The following is a 20,341-nucleotide window of genomic DNA, read 5'->3' as shown; positions in this document are numbered from 1 at the left end:
TGGAATAGGAGGTGCCCTACTTCCATAGTTAAAATTGTTACTTCTGTTCAGTCACTTTTGAGCTAAGGGTGTGTGAAAACAGTGTTTTCTTTGCTTCTGTAAAATGCACACTTGTCTGTTGCATACCAGCACTGTCTGTACTTGGCCACATGATGCACTATCATTTGTCTTTCTTGATATTGTACAATTTGTGGTGCATGTTAAATTACAATTGTAATACCAATCCATACAAAAACAACTAAGCTGTATAAAAGGTGCAGCCTTCAAAAGCCTGGGTGAAAACAACTGTGACATCAAATGTGGCCGCCATGAAATGGATGCAATGAAGTCAGTGATAATACATTTAAATAATGTATAAAGTCATTATTATCATTAACATCATTACAACCTTTCAGTTCATAGCTGCCAACTTTGAGTTCACAACTTTTTGCACCCCAGGCTTTTGAAGGCTGCACCCATTTTATATAGCTTGGCTAGTTTTGCATAGATTTCACTTCGATTTGTATTAATTAAATACCCCAAAGCCAATCATAAACTAGTTCAGAGGCTTGCATTGTTCTTCTTATCTACAGATACAGTGATGATGATATAAAACGAACTAGTGCTCTACCAATATAGAAAATACCTGCCTGTCTGATACCAAAGCCAAAGGATCTATGTAATAATCTGTATAATTGCTCTATCATAATTTAGTGCATGTTTGTTCATGACTATGGCTATATTATAGTGCCTGTATTTATCAATAGTGCTTTGTAACACCTTCCAAGTTAGGTATGTGTGATTGTACTATTTGTCCTTTAGGATTTAAATTTTTGAAGTGACTGTTCTATTAGAGTATCTTGAGTTTTCATGAGTTGTAGCTGCTCAGCTTTTAACAAAGTAAATCCTGCACCTAATACAATTTCCAGCCTAGCATAGCACTTATTATGATGATTGTGATGATGAAGATTGGCACAAGTGGGTCTTAGTAGTAGTGTATTACCCCGCCTATTGGTACCAAAATGGCTATAATATTGGCTTAGATTCGATGGAATACTAGAGAAGTTACAATAGTATTGTATTGCAGAATTTGCTTGATTATTTTTGTAATACTCTAATAGAAGGGACATTGTGTAGAGAGTTCAGCTATGAAACAAGTCGCTCAGTAGAGAGTTCAACTACCAGCAAATCACCCTGTGGAGAGTTCAGGTACAAAAAGCCTTGACACCAGCTAGAAACAAGTCACACTGTAGAGAGTTCAGTTACAAACAAATTACCCTGTAGAGAATTCAGCTACAACAATTTACCCTGTAGAGAATTTAATCAAAGTATGTTTCTTTCCATAGATGATCTCTGGAAAGATAACATGGTAAAGACAATATGCCATATCTGGAAATAGCATGGACAGATAACATTAAAACAGCATATTTAAAATAATAATTTGGCTGTTTTTGTATAGATTTGCATTACATGATTTTTTTTTGATGTACATACATACAGGTGGACAGAGTTGTATAGAGAATCCTAATGTTAACCAGCAAGGAAGTAATTATTGGAATAGTGGTAGACAAGTGATTGTTCCCAATACTAGGATTAATTGTACTGGTAGAATAACTGGTATCGCAGTAAGTATGGCATACGGTGGTTGGTTAACAAATAATCACCCAAGTATTCAGATATGGCGTCCTTCACCTGGATCAAGTGTGTATAATAGAATATATCAGGTAGCTGTTGACTTCGGAACTTCTATTGATGGTAGTTATTATATTGATAACTTGACAGTTAATGGTATAGTTCAGACTGGAGATGTGATAGGATATTACCAACCATCATTTCCTCGCCGTGTGATATTGAATATTCAGACTAGTGGATACACTTCCTACAGCAGTGCTAACTACCCTGGTACTACAATTGATATAAATAATGTGGATACTGTACTCTCTAATAGACAACCACTAATTGAACTGCAATTTGGTAAGAGTACGTACGTATCTTTACTTTGCTGCTATAAACTTTTACAAGCAAACCATCATAATTTATGACTTCATGCCTATGTTGTGCACTATACATTGTGAATATCTTTTACACATTTATAATTATATCCTGCAGACATCCAATGTGATAACCTTTCAACACCATCCAATGGAGAGATAACATCATGTAGTTCTGGTAGAGTAGGAGTGGGTTATGACGGAGACATTTGTAATTTCACATGTAACACTGGTTATGAACTAACTGGTAATGACACTAGGACCTGTCAGAGTGATGGGAGCTGGAATGGTAGTGATGATATGTGTAGAAGAGGTAAGCAAGGACATGGGTTCACACTGCAAATGACACATGTTGCATATATTATAGTTCACTGTCCTTCACTGACAAGTCCCAATGGAACATACAGGTGTAATTTAGGAAGTGATGGAGTAACCTCTTATGAAGATATATGTCATCTTGTATGTAACACTGGTTATGAGCTAACTGGTGGTGACACTAGGATTTGCCAGAGTGATGGCAGCTGGGGTGGCACTACTAGTATTTGTAATAGAGGTACAGCTACATACATATAACTATTAAAGTTTATTTTTATATATGCAATTATGCACTTAATCATGCAGTTCTTTGTCCATCCCTTACTGATCCTAATAATGGAATGATCACTTGTTCACTGGGAGATGATGGAGTTCCTTCCTATGAAGACACTTGTAGCTTCACATGTATCACTGGTTATGAGCTAACTGGTAGTGACACTAGGACCTGTCAGAGTAATGGGAGCTGGAGTGGTAGTGATGATGTGTGTAGAAGAGGTAAATTAATGTAGTGATTACAAATACAATAACAAATCAAGACACACGGTAGTGTGTCGTGCAGCCCAAGAAGCCGGCGCGCCACACCATGAGTATATTTACAGGAAGAAAGAAAAGGCGATTTTCACACCTTTGTAGCTCCATGTTCCCTTATCTGATTGGAACTAGTTTCACTACAGAGGTTCCCGCCAGGTAGGCCACACTACATACCAAATTTGAAGGAAGTCTCCCTTGCTGTTTCTGAGATATGAGTGGCCAAAGTTTTGTTTTAATTTCTTCGTTTTTTTTTCTTCGCCGTAGGGGGGCTACGGGGGCTTCGATTTCTTTCCGCACACTTTGCAAAAATTGCTATAGAACACAAACTTGTAACTCCATTGTATCGATATTTGGCACAAGTAAAGAGCATATAAAAGTACATTTGCGTAACAAGTTTGCTATGAATCTGATAAATATCCAAGGAGTTATGAGTGTTTATTCATGTGAAGAAAGATGAAACTTGTGTCATGGCTACAGGGTAAACCAAGTATAGGAATAACTTGAAAATTGGCGAGTACGTAGGCTGATCATCGTAGGAGTGCCTTGTGATGGTTAGAACAGCAACAGACTTACAGCTACAAAGTTATAAAGCAAAAACCGAGCAAATATAAAATCTCGGGATTGAGATACTCTAATAGAGCAGTCACTGGGGGCAAAAAAAAGTGCATAAAAAATGTCGGAAAAAATGAACTGATCATGATCAGAGTTTGAACCAAGGATCTCCATACCTAAGGCCTGCATCCTTAACCACTGAACCACTGCTATCTCAGCTGATCACTTCACTTAATTTCTACCTTATAAATGAAAATTCTAGCTTAATAAGTAAAACTGATCTACCAATAGAAAATCTAGATTGTTCTAGAACATTCTATGTGTGTTCTATAAGATGATTTCAGCAAAAGCAAAAGCACGCGCTCTATTAGAGCATTAGTGCCATACTATTGTTGCAACACTTTGAGGCTCAATCTAGTAGCTATTTCATCAAATCAGAGCCATTTTCGTATCGATCAGTGGTATATTTGTAGTATTAACTTAGTTTCGCCTCCAGGCGGTCTGCGAGCAGACTAGTATGACCAACTTGCGCCAATCATCATCATAATAAGTGCTATGCTAGCAAAACTTGTGATACAACAGCCTGGAAATCATATCCCAGTAAAAAGGTGCAGGATTTGGTTTTTGAAAATACGAAAAGAAGTGAAATCCACTCAAAAACAGCTAAGCTGTAAAAAAAGAGTGTGGCCTTCAAAAGCCTGGGTGAAAAAAGTTGTGAAATTAAAGGTGGTGGCCAAGAAATGGCTACAATGATGTTAATACTAAAAAAAATTAATAATGGCTGTGTGCACTGTTAAAATTTATTAGCATTAACATCATTGCAGCCATTTCTTGGCCGCCACCTTTGATTTCACAACTTTTTTCGCCCAGACTTTTGAGGGCCACACTCGGAAATGGTGCCACATGCCCCAACTATATCAATTATTGTCTGATAAATGAAGTATCCATTCATTACACTTCATTATATGTTGTTTACTCTGTAAATAAAAGGTAACATCATTGACCGTTACGGGAGGTAAGGGGGGGACAATGGGTCATGTGCACCATGCGGTGTTGCTATTTATAGCTATGCATGTGCGCACTCAACTAAGGGCACAGATGGAGGTATTGGAGTCGCAGATTCTGTCCAGCTCTATCAGTTGAATAGCAGCCCATCATGCCGAAAGGTCTTAACAACCCATTAGAACATGGCATGCATATTATGCTTTGATCTTTGATATTTAATGAGGTTTCTAATATCACTAAGAAACCTGGAGACAATTGATAAAGCTCACTATGCAAGGGTATTCAATTTGTATTTAAAACCTAGGTCATGGTGTGTCAGATGTGATTGTGGGTTCTAATTAAAATGTAAAAAATGCTACAAAAGGTACAAGAATCACTGTAAACAAACGTGCCCATTCATACATGACACATCAGTGATGATAGTTAATGCTAATGGTACAATTAGTTGCACCAACAAGGTTAATCCCTGAAGCCATGTTCTCTTGATTTTCACTCTTGTCTGGCTTGTCATGCTGCTTAACCTTCTCATCTGGTGATACTTTCAAATCTTGATCCTTAGTGGTAGTAACAGTACCATTTAGCACATCTGATGTTACAGTCCGCAATTTCTCACCAACCTGCTTATAAGTCCTCACAGCATTAGATGAGTGCCCCATTAACCTACCATCACAGTCATTTTTTGGCCACTACCTTGAATTTCACATCTTTTTTCACCATAGCCTTTTTGAGGGCCGCACTCTTTTTTTACAGCTTGGCTGTTTTGGATTAGATTTCACTTCTTTTTGTATTTGTATACCCCAAAACAGGCCTATGGCCAGCTTTGGGGCTTTTTAAACTTATCTTTTTTTTCTTTTCCCAGGAAAGAAGAAAAGATGAAGCAGATGAATACTTTAAATATTTCTGATTTTATCAATAAATGTACAAATTATATATATATACATATAATACATATATTTATTATAGAACTCTACATGGTGCATGGTTTCTTTACAACTGAACACTCTACAAGGTAAGTCCTTCTAGTTAATCTCTCTACAGGATGAACTGTTTGTAACTGAACTATCTACAAGGTAACTTCTTCTAGCTGACGTCTCTACAGGGTCACTAGTTAGTAGCTAAACTCTCTACAAGGTGACTTCTTCTAGCTGATCTTTCTACAAGGTAATTTGTTTGAAGCTGAACTCTCTACAGGTGATTTGTTTGCAGCTGAACTCTCTACATGATGGTTTCTTTGTAGCTGAACTCTGTACAGGATAATTTCTTCTAGCTGATCCCTATACAGGACAATTTGTTTGTAGCTGAACTCTCTACATGGTGGTTTCTTTGTAGCTGAACTCTCTACAAGGTGACTTCTTCTAGCTGAACTACATAGTTGAACTCCCTACAAGGTAACTTCTTCTAGCTGATATCTCTACAGGGTGAATTGTTGGTAGCTTATCTCTATACAGGTTACTAGTTTTTAGCTGATCTTTTGAATTCTTTTCAGGGTGACTGCTCTATTAGAGTATCTCAATCTCGCACTTGCTACACCAAGTTTGATTTCATGTTATAACTCTGTGGCTTTAAGTCTGATTCTTCTACACCATTGAAGATTCTTTATAAGATGATTACTCCATCTATACAGCGAATTTCAAAGCATTATCCCAAATGGTTTTTCTGGTGGGCGTGGAAAGTAGTCGATTTTTTATTAGTTAATCTCGATTGCATAATTGTTACACACTGTTGGTTTTTTTGCTGTGTCTTCCTGGTTTTTAGCTCAATTTCTTTCAAACCAGAAAGGTTTGAGGTTCAATATTTAACCTATTCACCCACCGATTTTCAGCTTCTTCCCATAAGCGGTTTACCCTGTAGGCGTGACAACATATTGGTGTTATTTTTCGTGAATAATCGCTAATAACTCTTTGCCTGTTTATTGTATTCCAGCCAAATTTGGTACAGAGATGCGCCTTTATACCCCCTTCTGTGTGCCAAATTTCAAGGCAATCGGATATTGCGTTCACATTTTATAGCGGTTTTTGTAAGTGTAAGTGTGCGAAAAGAGGAAGAAAAAAAATGAAGAAACTAAGCCAATTTTTGAAGTCGCATATCTCGGGAACACTTGTTAGATATATTGTATTGCGTGTGAGAAAATAATTATTATAAGTATCACGTGCAAAGTGTTGATGGGGACAACGTGGCGTCTTATAATCCTTCCGGTACTCTTTAATCAGAACAAGTAATCCCCTGGAGGGGTTGGCTGGATCTACCTTAGTTGGTTCCTCGACCTTTACAACAGCTGGCGCCCAACGTGGGGCCCGATTCTACTAACCGAACACGAGAAGCCTGGTACCGTGGCGCGATTGAACTGTTCTTTAGTATCGCAAACGGTACCAGATAAGGTCGAGTAATCTAACTCATTGGTTCAGTTTGTTTTGTGTCTCTCCACAGTACGAACATGAGGAAGATGTCCGACGAAGAAACCGAGCGACAAGCCAAACTGGAGAGATTGAGAGCAATTCGACTAGGAAATAGAGGAGTCGTAACGAAGCTCACAAGAGAAGTGGACAATCTGCTGTCGAAGCCCGAGTTAGACACCGAGGCGACAGCACGACTTAAGGTCATTTTTGAGCAGCTGGAGGGAAAGTCAAAGTTACTCACTAACCTTGATAGCGAAGTGTTAGGCCTCTGTTTGATGGATGATATAGAGAAAGAGATTGATGAGTCTGAAACTATCACGGCCAAGGTTATTGAATTGAAACGAAGAGTAGCCGCTGCCACTAACACGCCAGCAGCAGGAGGGACGATCAGTCACCCTACTTTAGTAACGCCGACTGTTCTTGATCGCACCATGAAGCCAAAGCTGCCCAAGTTGAGCTTGGCGAAGTTCAGAGGTGATGTAACCTGCTGGAGTACCTTTTGGGACTCTTACAGATCAGCAGTGCTTGAGAATGGCAGTATAGCAGTCATGGATAAATTCAATTATCTAAACTCCCTTCTGGAAGGCCCAGCAGCTCGTACCATACAAGGACTTCCCTTGAATGAAAGTAATTATGAATCAGCTGTTAAGTTACGGCAGGATAGGTTTGGCAAGCCACAGCAGATTATCAGTGCTCATATGGAGGAGCTGATCAAGATCTAACCCTGTACAGAGAAACCGTCCTCTCTCAGGTATGTCTTTGACAAAATAAATGTTAATGTGAGGGGGTTGGCTGCAATGGGCATAAGTTCAACCCAGTATGGTAGTTTATTAATTCCCATCATAATGACTAAAATCACACCAGAACTGCGCTTAAGAGTTGCTAGAGAAACCAAGAAGGACATTTGGGAGATAAGGGAATTGTTAGATTTGATCAAACAGGAGGTTGAAGCAAGAGAGGCTAGTGAGCAAGTTAAGGTACATGCAATGAAACCCCCCAGTGGTGTAACTAATCGAGGGTCAAATTACACAGCTAGCTCACTTGTTTCAAATTCTTCGATTCGTTGTGTGTATTGCAATGAAGCTCATTATTCTGCTTCATGCAAGCGAGTTTCAAACATCCGAGAACGCAAGGACATTCTGCTCAGTTGCTTCAATTGTCTAAAAACAAGTCACAAGAGACAAGATTGCGATTCACATAAATTGTGTCGACATTGCCACAGGAAGCACCACCAGTCTATTTGTTCCAGCTCCAAAGAGAGTGACAATCCTCCTACAAGTAGCCAAGCTCCTGCTCAAGTTGAGTCCACTCAACCACATCCCAACGGCATCTTTACTACGAACAATACAACCAGTGCTAGTAAGCAGCAACCAACTGTTTTGTTACAAACTGCTCAGGCTATTGCCACTAGTAATCCGGGGAGTTTGAGTGTTACAGTCCGTGTTCTGTTCGACAGTGGCAGCCAACTATCAAAGGCTTAAGAGACAATTACGGCTTAAACCAGTCAAAATTGAAAAACTACACTTAAACACATTCGGTACACGCCACTACAAAACACAAGAGTGCAGTGTTGTGAAGCTATACCTTCAGGGCCATGCACAAGGCGAGGTCATTAGTATCTCTGCTCTCACTTCTCCAGTTATTTGTTCTCCTCTGCCTTCAGCGGTACGTGTTGAGAAGTACCCTCATTTGCGTGGCTTACAGTTAGCTGACAATTGTAAAGGAGTTAATGGAGAAATTGATATTTTGATAGGATCAAATCATTATTGGAGTATTGTATCAGGAGACGCTTTACGAGGAGAACATGGACCTGTTGCTGTAAACTGTAAGCTAGGTTGGTTGTTGTCTGGGACGGTCGACACTAATGAATCAATGGCAATCAGCCACACCCATTTGGTTATTTCAGGAAGTCCGACTAACCCAGTACACTCTGATGATGTTCTTGTGAAATCATTGCAAAGATTTTGGGAGGTGGAATCAATTGGAGCGATGGAGCCCTCAGCCGCTTCGTCAAAGGAAGACCCATTTTTGTCTTCAATTTCCTTCAAAAACGGCCGATATGAGGTGGGCCTACCTTGGAAGGGGACTGTATAGTTCCGAATCACCTGACCCTGTGTGAAGCTCGCTTAAAATCTTTACTTAAGCGACTTCGATTGAACCTGGAAATGCTGAGTGAATATGACAAGATAATAAGAGATCAAATAAGCCAAGGGATAGTGGAATATGTCAAAGAGTCCGAGAAGCCCAATGTGTTTGAAGGTGAGTTCCACTATTTACCACACCATGGTGTAGTCCGTCAAGAAAGTGAAACCACTAAGCTGAGAATTGTTTATAATGAGTCGGCTAAGGCAGTTGGTGATGACTACTCCCTAAATGATTGCTTGTTGACTGGACCTACTTGTATTCCAAAGTTATTTAACATCCTTGTCCAATTTAGATGGAATTTGATTGCTGTTACCGCCGATATTGAGAAGGCCTTTTTGATGGTGAGTATCAAGCCAAGTATCTAAGGTTTTTGTGGATTGAAGATCCCAGTAAGCAGAATTCTGAAGTGGTTCATTTGCGTTTTACTTGCTTAGTTTTTGGGCTACGTCCCTCCCCAGCAGTGTTGGGATCAGTGATAAATCATCACGTTAGTCAATATCAAACTCCCAATCCTACTTTAGCAGAGAAGTTGCTGAATGCCCTGTATGTAGATGATCTTGTAACCAGTACCCCTGATGTCGATAGTGCTTACGAATTCTATGTAGAGTGTAAGAGGGTAATGGCAGCGGGTGGAATGAATTTGAGGAAGTGGCACTCTAATTCACTGGAACTGTTGGAAAGAATAAACTCCAATTCACCGGAAACTGACCTGAGATGTGTTCCAGCTCCATTTCAATTAGTAGAAGAGGATGACACTTACACGAAAACTGTAATTGGTCCCAATGTTTCTACACCATCTCGAGGACTGACCAAGGTGCTCGGGGTACTCTGGAACTCTGTACTTGATGTGTTAACCTTTGAAGTGGATGGATTGGTTGATTATGCCAACTCCTTGGCAGCAAGCAGGCGTTCAGTGTTGAAATTATCCGCTAAAATATTCGATCCATTAGGCCTGATTAGTCCGTTTGTAATACAATTGAAAATCTTGTTTCAAGTCCTGTGTGTTCAACAAGTGGATTGGGATGAATCGTTATCAGGCGATCTGTTATCTAGTTGGAGAACCATATTGTCTGAGTTCAGTTGCTTGAATGGTGTCAAGGTACCTAGGTGTTACTTTAGAGGGGGTCATCAAAGTTTATCCACCCAGCTTCACGGATTTTGTGATGCTTGTGACCATGCATATGCTGCCGTAGTCTATCTACGAACAACGTACAGTGATAGCAGCATTCAAACAGTACTGATTGCATCCAAAACCAGAGTGGCACCATTGAAAAAGCAAAGCATCCCTCGTCTAGAACTGTTAGGAGCTCTTATAGTGAGTTGACTTCTTGCAACCATCGCTAGATCATTGCCTGAACAAGTACCATCCTATTTCTGGACTGATTCAACTGCTGCGCTTCACTGGATTCGTAACGACCAACCATGGAAGCAGTACATTGAACACAGAGTGACTGAGATCTGTCAGCTTACTGACTGTCAGCAATGGCGTCATTGTCCAGGGAACCTCAACCCTGCAGATATCCCTTCAAGGGGAATGAATGGAGCAAAGCTGTCAAAAAGTGAATTATGGTGGAAGGGTCCCACCTTTCTTTTCCAGCCACAGAATCAATGTCCCGATGTTAAATCCATTCCTAGCAATGACATAACTGATGCTGAACTCACCAAGAAACCTACGCTTAGTACTCACATTTTAGTCACATTCCAGAGTTGTGAAGATCCACCACTTCTAGACAACATCATAGACTGTTCCAAGTACAGTAAGTGGGACAAGGTACTCAGTGTAACAGCATATGCACTCAGATTTGTCAGTGCACTTCGTAGACGTAGCAAGGAGCAGAGAAGTCGATGCACCACATGCAACAGTACCAACCACCTCACTGTAGAAGAGATCGACAATGCTGAAAGGATGTGGATACTGCACTTACAGGCCAGGTTATTCCAGGCAGAAACTACGTTCCTTAAGGCAAGTAATAGACAGTCACCGCCAATTCAAGTTCATCAGTTTGGGTTGTTTCTAGACCCTAATGGCATACTTCGTTGTCGGGGAAGGGTGAACAATTCTACTTTGGAACAGAATGCCAAGAATCCCATCCTGCTTCCTAATAACCACCACTGGGTCAATTGCTTGTAATGCATATTCATGAGAAGGTGCAGCATAGTGGAACTGCGGACACACTATCAACTGTGAGGGAAAAATATTGGATCCTTCGAGGAAGACAAGTAGTGAAGAAGGTGATTAGAAAATGTGTGATTTGCAATAAAGTTGAAGGCATGCCATATGCAACTGTAAGTTCACCAGATCTTCCAACTTTCCGGGGACCCACCATTTTCACACACAGGTATTGACTATGCTGGTCCTCTTTATGTCCATGAAACATCTTCTGAAGGATCAACCATGTCAAAGGCTTATGTTTGTCTCTTCACCTGTTGCTCCACTCGAGCTATACATTTAGAATTAACCCCTGATTTGTCAGCCTCCTCATTTATTTTACTTTTCACAGATTTGCTAGTCGGCATGGGCTACCAGTGACTTTGATTAGTGACAATGCGAAAACTTTCAAAGCTTGTTCAAAGGACATTGTGAAGATCGCCCGATCTACTGAAGTGATTAAGTTCTTGAATAGTCACCGAGTATCTTGGAAGTTCATTGTGGAGAAGGCCCCCTGATGGGGGGGGGGGCTTCTGGGAGAAGCTTGTTCGAAGTGTGAAGCGTAGTTTAAAGAAGGCTATGGGGAAGAGCAAAGTTAGTTATGAGGAGTTGTGTACTATTTAACGGAGGTTGAGACTGTGATCAATTCACGTCCACTTACACATGTGGCAGATGATCAAGGTGGCATCAGTAGTGTTCTATCCCCATCTCATCTCATCAATGGTAGGCGAATTACTACTATGCCGAATGACCACCACTTTGAGATTTTGAGTACTTACGAATACTTGACCAAGAAAGCCAAGCATCATCGGCATCTGCTATCCCAATTTACCAAACAGTGGAAACATGATTACCTGCTCAATTTGCGTGAGAATCACACTGTAAGGATGAGGCGAAGCAAGCAACCAGTTGTGAAGACAGGAGATGTGGTGATTGTCAAAGATGATGCCACAAAGAGACTTTTTTGGAAGCTCGCAGTTGTGACAGAGGTGATTCGAGGAAACGATAATCAGGCAAGAGCTGCAGTAGTCAAAGTGTCCAGCTTACAAGGAAAAACTAGCTTGTTGAGAAGAAGTGTCAAACATCTCTACCCACTCGAAGTTCAATCAACTTCCAAGTAACTGAACTCTTTTGTGTAACAACATCTATTAGGATTTTTCTGTATTTACGATTAGGCTCATTTTTGTAATAGTATGTTGTGTAGTTGGTTCACCTTTCTGGGTGACCAACTGTGGGGGAGTGTTAGATAAATTGTATTGCGTGTGAGAAAATAATTATTATAAGTATCACGTGCAAAGTGTTGATGGGGACAACGTGGCATCTTATAATCCTTCCGATACTCTTTAATCAGAACAAGTAATCCCCTGGAGGGGTTGGCTGGATCTACCTTAGTTGGTTCCTCGACCTTTACGACAACACTTGAAGCGATTTCACTCAAATATGGAATGTGGAGTACTGAAGTTGGAGGGAGTGTCCACAGCACAAATCATCTTGTTTCATCAAGGAAGCACAGAGCTACGGAGGTGCGAAAATTGCATTTTTGTTCTTCCTGTCAATATACTCACGGATGTTGCGCTGGCTTCTTGGGCCACATGACACACTACCGTGTGTCTTGATATATATATACACACACACACACACATATATATATATGTGTGTAATAGTTATACCACGGGCACAAGTGCTTTGCCTGATATATATGCACAAGCCCGAGGGCCGCAGGCCCAAAGGCGAGTGCGTATATACAGGCAAAGCACGAGTGCCCGTGGTATAACTAATATGTTCTACTTTAGCATGTAGACTCACCTAATTGGAAAAATCTTTAGTTGCTATATCCTTCTCTTATATAGGGAACCAAGTAAGCTATGATTATGGGATTGAATTTTGCCAAACAAACTGTGATTGTGGGATTCAATTTAAATACATCAAACGGTAGTTTGATTATATTATTGCTAATATAGCAATTTTAAGAGACTAGTGTTAATTATGTTACTTTAATTGCTACATTTACAAAAGTAAAAACAACCTACTGTTAATGTATTAAAATTGAATACCACAATCACAGGTTGTTTAGCAGAATTCAATCCCACAATCACAGCTTACTTGATGCCCTATATAAGAGAGAGGATAACAGTGTAACATCAAATAAATCTGATGATTTCTGGATATAGTGTGCATACCTATTAGGTATGCAATGTCTTAGGTTAACGAGATATACGCACTGGTGGCAGTGCGTATATCTCGTTAAGGCAGTGTGTAACGAGATATACACACTGGTAGCAGTGCATATGTTATAGTTATATCCCGGTACGAGGGTGATATCATTGTTATTACACGAGTCCGAGGCGGAGCCGATGACGAGTGTAATAACAATGATATCATACGAGTATATGGGATATAACTGTTTTATATCGGAGTGTGCAGAAGTTTACGGATAGTAAATTAAGTTCCGGTTTGAGTTCCTGTCACTGTGCTCAAGATTTCGAATTTTGTGGAGATTCTACTTCGTAGCTACAAGAGAGACCTTACATACTGCCTACAAACTGTAGCGAAGGGCGGTGTTATGAAGCAGCGGTTCCAGGTACGATTCGCCTTCGTCAGAAATTGGTATGGTGGTGTCGCGTGGTGTGCAAGAGAAAAATAAAGACCAACAAGTGGCTACCATAGTCCAAGATAGAACGATGAAGCTAGAAGAAGTTAGTTCTTCACCATAGTGACCGTTGGGAGTGATTGCTGGAGCGAAAATCGTCACGGACTATTCTTGACATTTGTTAAACTATCACGGTATTGGTAACTTGTAGTCTTATTATGTAAAGGATTAACAGTTTTCTTGTAAGATTTAGGTAGTTTTAAGTGCTGTATTGGTGTGTTTTGTATCAATATTTCCTTATTTGGCTCTTTGTTCTATTGGTAAACAATGCCATTTCGCGGTTATTATGATGTCACGAAAGAGACTGAGTGGCTCCGCAACAGGGTGATAAGTTAGTTATCACTGGGTGATAACTAATATATCGTACAGTAGCAGCGCCACTCTGTCTAGCTGTATGGTAGTTATAGCCCAGCGCGGCGCTTTGATACTCCCACGCACTGGGGTTTAAATCTCGTTAACATTTTGAGTCAGTGCATTATGTGTATATATATATGCACTGGCTTTCCTTTGATCTGAGGTGTGAAAGTGGTATATAATATGTATTGATGTACTAAAGTGCATTATACATTGTAGCAATTAAGACAAGTGCACCAAAAGCTTAATAGTCAGTTTATGTTCAGCTGAGCCCTATTACTTGTTAATAACTCTTGTTATGTAAGCCAGCTGCCCAAACATTTAGTGGCACTGTAAAGTTATTTAAACACCAGAACTGTTTATCAAAAAAAGTGCGCACAAGAACAGGTGAATTATGAGGCTTTGAAAATATCCCATAGATTTAGTATGGACCATTCAAGTGCACAAACATGTTTACAACATGAAAACAGGGTGTGGATTCAGTGGAATGGAATGGTAGACTGGAATGGAATGGTGGAATGGAACAGTAATTAGATAATTTCACCCAGTAGCCACCTCTTTATAAGGCCACCTCCTAACAAAGACCACCTGTTTATAAAGACCATTTTACTTTAATGTTTAAAATGCTGCTATCTTGTTGCTTTAGAGTGATATACTATCCACTTTTGCCGGTTAACATTCAGTTCTTGGCCTCACCAGATATTAGCTCCTTTGGTCATCAGTTATTTTTAGTTTCATGGAAACGTCGTTTTTGTACAGTCAAGCTGTTTTTGAATGGGATATAGCTGTATCACAAATTAGATATCACTCTGACTTTTCTAGGCATGTGGCACACAACTGATCAATATGTTGGGGATATACTCAAACATTAAAGTAATATGGTCTTTATAAACAGGTGGTATTTGTAACGAGGTGGTCTTTATAATGAGGTGACCACTGGGTGAAATCATCTAATAACTGTTCCATTCCACCATTCCAGTCCATTCCACCATTCCAGTCCACCATTCCATTCCACTGAATCTACATGCCCATGAAAACATGATTATTTCCAGTACAAAACCATTGGGAGTAAACACACGTTCACCTCCTTGATAGCAGCATAGATACTAGACTTATAATAGGGATTGGCAACAGAAGTGTAAATGGAAATAATCCATGTTTTGCTTTCCCATAGTACTGTTAATAAACTTTAAAGTCATCCAGGATGCTACCACAAAGATTTAGTCTGTAAAGGTATGTAGCTCCATTAAGGATTGTGTTTAAACCTTGTCTACTTACATAGCTAGCATGCATGATGGAATTTAAAATGGAAGTGAACGCGTCTTTATCTCTTGTGTCTGTGTGAAAACTGACTAAAATAGCTGAGAGTTATCAGCCAAGATCAATAACTATCTCTTGCTGTCTTTCTAATGGCGGATCTGGGACAGAACAATTTTTCCCCTCATCTCCCCCCTCTTCCCACCTTGTACCTAGACAAAAGTTGCTATGCCAAGAAGCTGTAATCTGTTAACTAGCATAAAAAGGGGGTGTAGGGCATCCTCACATCTCTCTCTGTGGCTTACCCATGTAGAACCACAAATTATTTACATTCAAGCATTAACTGTTTTGTTAAAGTTATTGACTGCTATATCTGAAAAGTCTAACTACTGCTGAAGTCACTAGACCACTTCAAATGAGATAGCAAACTGGCTGTGTCCCTCCTTTCACAGCCCTGGACTCTACTAGCAGTAAGAGCTATTATGTACACCAGACTGTAAACTAAATATAAAATCAATGAGGCATCATCCATGGTCTCAACAATGAGGGATATCTCATATCCATGTAGCAGTGTGGTTTGACTGTCATGTACTACGATTGCCAAGGATCAAACATAGCACAGTTAATGCACCATAATTATACAAATTTGATTCATGTGACACACAACTCAAAGTTACAAATAACAACACTTTTCCAGGCTATTATTACATGTCATATGAAACTACGTGGTGTAAACATTGCAATTATATAATCATCCCACTAGGAGGTTGGTTCTTGCTCTACTGGGCCTACATTGCAGCTTGTTTTGTGTTATACACTGTTTAAAATAAGGAGTAACTGTTACTCCCCTAGGGGAATTCCCAGTGTAGGGAGGATTTAACACCCCTATATTTTTGTGGAGAGTAACTAACACCCCACAAAGGAGTAACAGAAACCCTTTGAAAAATCTATTGTAGGGAGTTCTAGTTACTCTAGGAGAGTTCACATAAGCATGCAAGGCGTTTCCTTTACTCCATGAAATTCTTCAAATAACTCCGTATAAAATTTCAAATGATGTTAAGGACATACAGCAAAACTGTAACAAAATATTTACAATATCCAGCTTTATAATATTGGAAAGTCTCTGAAAAAAAGAGACCAGTAGCAAGGCTTCATCATCAGCAAACGATGCTTCACTGCCACTTCACTGGAGTTACTTCCTGCCACATGACATGTTATCAGCTGTAGTAAATAGCAGTATAGTAATGAAATATTCAACAATCATATACTTGTTACCTTTATGGCTGAAGGTACGTCACACACAGTTGCCAACAAAGTTGTAAAAACAATTCTTCCAGACCAGCAGCATTGGTAGTGTAAACTAAAAAGGCAAACAGTTGCTATCATGCAAAACAGCACTTTTTTGCTACCTGGAGTTCATCATTTTGTTTGTCTATTTGTTCACTGATTTCTTGTGGCACCTGTAATATATGTTTACAAATTGATGCACAGTCACTGTATGTTAACACACTTACTGGATGTTGTAAAAATTCTATGTTCTCAGTGACATTGAGACATCCATGCTAAAAAAGTAAATATGTAAATACGTAACTATAAACATTATCTCCTTACAGGTCAAGAATAACTTGGAAAGTTGATGAAGTTGAAGACACACAATGTACATTGTATCAAAGATTCTTGTTAACTGCAGACGATACATCTTACTAGTTAATTCCAGTGAATCTGCATGTAATTATGTAAAAAGACAATGATACAGGCTACTGACCTTACCAGGCAATATCATTGTGTCCGGCTGCTAACGTCAACTGAAGGCAGACGTACATGATATGTACGCCATGTTTAAGCTAGGTGGCTTTCCTCTCCTCCCTCAAGTCTTCAACTTCTTACACACTGACTACTACTAGCTAGCGGTGAGCCTGAATGGGCTGAATAGTGAATACTGTACGTACCAGTCAGTGCGGATACGACTGAGTCCGCCGAATTTTATTCTCTTTCCCGGCAGCTGAGTCTTGAACTATTTCTGCCGTATCACTATAAGGCGCCTAAACCCTCATGAGCAGTGGTGACTTCTGTTGGAGCCAGTTTATTAAACCGGTGTGTCACACGAGACGACTCAGATATGAGCTCAAACGTACCTGAAGAAACAATGAACGAGATAGACTCTAGTGAACGTCCAGTAATTATTCACGAACAAGCAAACAATTTAGTATCACCTTTTAAGCACTACAATTCCTCAGAGAAGCAAACCGCTTTCAACTACTCAACACGGCTCTGTTGTTAAAGAAGCCGTTTCTATGGTAATACTCTTCACTCTAAATAATGCGCTTGTAATAGAAATGGTATTTAATAATTATACATACGTATTTCAAAATATTCTTGATTAACAATTCATCCTCCTGTTTTCGTACTCTGTTTCCTTCACTATGTCTTGGTTAGCCTGTAAAATAAAACATGAGTAAATGGCTGCCATTGAAAAGGAAGCCTGAATAATTACTTTCCTTTTTTACATTGAGTGGCTAGAATTGAACTGGTTAGTTAATGGAGAAAATAACATTGTGACAGCTATAACCTGCAAGTGGCTCATTCATATGTGGCCTCAGCCATACTGGCTCACTGAGTTCACCTTAGCTACTAGCTAGCTGGTAATGGAAACTCTTCAGTTTGGTGCCTTCACTTACTTGGAGTTCTCTTTACCCTTAGTGGGTTACTGTTACTCTCCTAGTAATCCAAACTCCCCTTTCAGAGTAAAATATTTCACTCCCCTAGTTACTGTTACTCCCCTGTTTTAACAGTGTACTTCTGATTCAGTCTGGTTTGCTGGCAGGTCAGTTGGTTCTGCAACTGTTTACTGAGATGTTAACAGCTCTGATAATTCCATCATGTCTTGTTTTGCTGTTAGTTTCCAGCTTGCTCTGTAGAGTCATCATGAACAAACATAACTCTTGACTAACTGAGTATTACAATCAATCAAAGAACAAATTAAGACTACTGCACAAACAGATCGCCAATAAATCATTGCACCAGAGTAGTTTCATCTGCCAGACATTTTGCGTGGGCAGCAAGAAAGACTTCTGCTCACAGACACTGTTGCACACTTTTGAATAAATTACATCAGTGTATTGTTTTGCACTAAAGGTGATAAAGTAACACATCTGTAGTGACCACATTCCATACTCTGTATTAGGGAAGTCAAGAGCCTAAGCCCATATTATTTTCAAACTTTTGCAAAAAATGGCTGTAATCCACAATTAACCGTATGCTGTGCAAAGAATGTGAATAACTGGTTCACCACACAGAGTTCAGAGTGGTTTGATTGGCCCTGTCAACACTCTGGCTGTGGTCATGGAATATAGAGAACAGTGACCAGGCTATTTATTTGCAGTCCCATCTGGCACCTTGTGTAAGACTAACACCAAGTGTCACCTTTGTGCAATATGCAATTTCATATTCAAGGTTTAGATTATTTACTGAGGGAGCTGGTAAAAGCCATATTATAATGTGCATAGTACTGTATATATTCATGAAGAGTAATTTGTTTGAGGTTTTGATAAACCAATCTCCTCCAGATAATTTCACAAGTTAGAAACATTGTTTTCTCATTACTACACAAATATGTTGGTAATGCAGCACATACCAAAAGTACATGCACATGTGCAAAAGCACACTTTTGCACTGCGAAGTCACAAACACATGTATGTACACACGCATAACACACACACATTCACTAAAGCAGTGATAGTAGCAGCCACACACATGCACGCACACACACACACATGCACACACATTAAAGCAAAGCTTTCAGCAATAGCAGCAACACGATTCTGAAAACCCATTGTGAGTAAAGAACCACCTTTGCTAAAGAGCACACATTGGTTCATCATGTGTCGTATTCTTCCTCTAGTTCTTAGGTGGTCTTCCAACCTTGAGTTTCTTGCAATTTGTCTTTCAGTTCTTATGCCAAAGCCATGTGTGAAATTTTCTGTTGCTCATTTCATACACAAAGTTACAGTAAGAACTCATAAACTACTAGTATATTAAAAATTATAAATTTATAGGAATCCAAGCGATAAAAAGTAGTAAAACAAGAAATGAACTATGGTATAACAGTATAGCTCAGTGGGAAATCCCTACTTTGGTCCTGAACACAAAATTATTGTTATACCATGCCAAAGTAGGGATTTCCCACTGAGCTAGACTGTAATAGCTACCATTGTTCATCTCTTGTTCACTACTTGGATTCCTACTTCATTTTAAATTTATAATTTTTAATATACTAGTTTTTATAGCTTTTTTTGATAAAGCATACAGCTAGCTATAAACATGTGACTGTTCTATTAGGGTGACTGCTGTATTAGAGTATCTTGAGTCAGCCTGCAAAGGTGTGTGCTTGCCCCAAAAGGGGTGTGGTCATCATGGTTTCGATCGATCCATAGTGTTATACTAGAGTATTTTGAATCAGCCTACCAACTTAAAGGTGTGTGGTCACAAATACAGCTAGCGTAAAAGGGGCGTGGTCATCGATCGATACATCGATAATATGTAGAATAAAGAATGGGCGTGATGTTGTGACCTATTGTGGAGTACTAGTACCTCCGTACAGTGGCATAGTCTAAGCACCTTAAATAATTTTGTGGTGTCTTTTATGCCCGATTATGCTACTTAAAAAAGGGTTGATACGGAAAATTAATGCCTTGATATGGTTTCATTGGATGAAGAAAAAGACAAGCAGCCTGATTGGAGATAAAAAAGACAAGGCGCATAGGGCGTACACTTGTCGGAACTCCAAAAGGCACATCCCACCGGTGAGTTTGTTGTTGTGGCGTAAAATGGTAACTGTGTGTTGCTTCGTTTGGGCTCTAGGCTTGCAACTGTGGTCAGGCAGTGAGTGAGGCAGTGAGACTAAAATTGGAGTTTTGGGTGATTTTTAAAATTTTATATCCAGCCACCTGTAAGTGTTTTGTTGTTTTTAATGCTACATTGATGCTAGATGGATTAATATTATTCCATGAGGGTGATT

General features: G+C 39.6%; 1 long non-coding RNA gene and 1 pseudogene across 2 annotated transcripts; one reads left to right on the top strand and one right to left on the bottom strand.

Moving 5' to 3' along the window:
• The window catches only part of LOC136251274 (uncharacterized), an 80,954-nt pseudogene that overhangs the window by 15,450 nt on the left and 45,163 nt on the right, over window positions 1-20,341 (top strand).
• On the bottom strand, window positions 16,363-17,218 carry LOC136251304 (uncharacterized). 2 transcript variants are annotated; one of them, XR_010698994.1, is made up of 6 exons: window positions 17,095-17,218; window positions 16,936-17,046; window positions 16,839-16,886; window positions 16,734-16,784; window positions 16,600-16,684; window positions 16,363-16,545 (listed from the first exon to the last, which is right to left on the bottom strand). It is a non-coding gene; the product is annotated as an uncharacterized lncRNA (long non-coding RNA). The 2 variants fall into 2 exon arrangements; XR_010698995.1 differs by having other exon boundaries at window positions 17,090-17,212.

Source organism: Dysidea avara, chromosome 3, assembly GCF_963678975.1.
Source record: "Dysidea avara chromosome 3, odDysAvar1.4, whole genome shotgun sequence".
Taxonomy (NCBI): domain Eukaryota; kingdom Metazoa; phylum Porifera; class Demospongiae; order Dictyoceratida; family Dysideidae; genus Dysidea; species Dysidea avara.
Note: the sequence above shows the minus strand (reverse complement) of the source record. Positions and strands in the feature narration are given on the sequence as shown.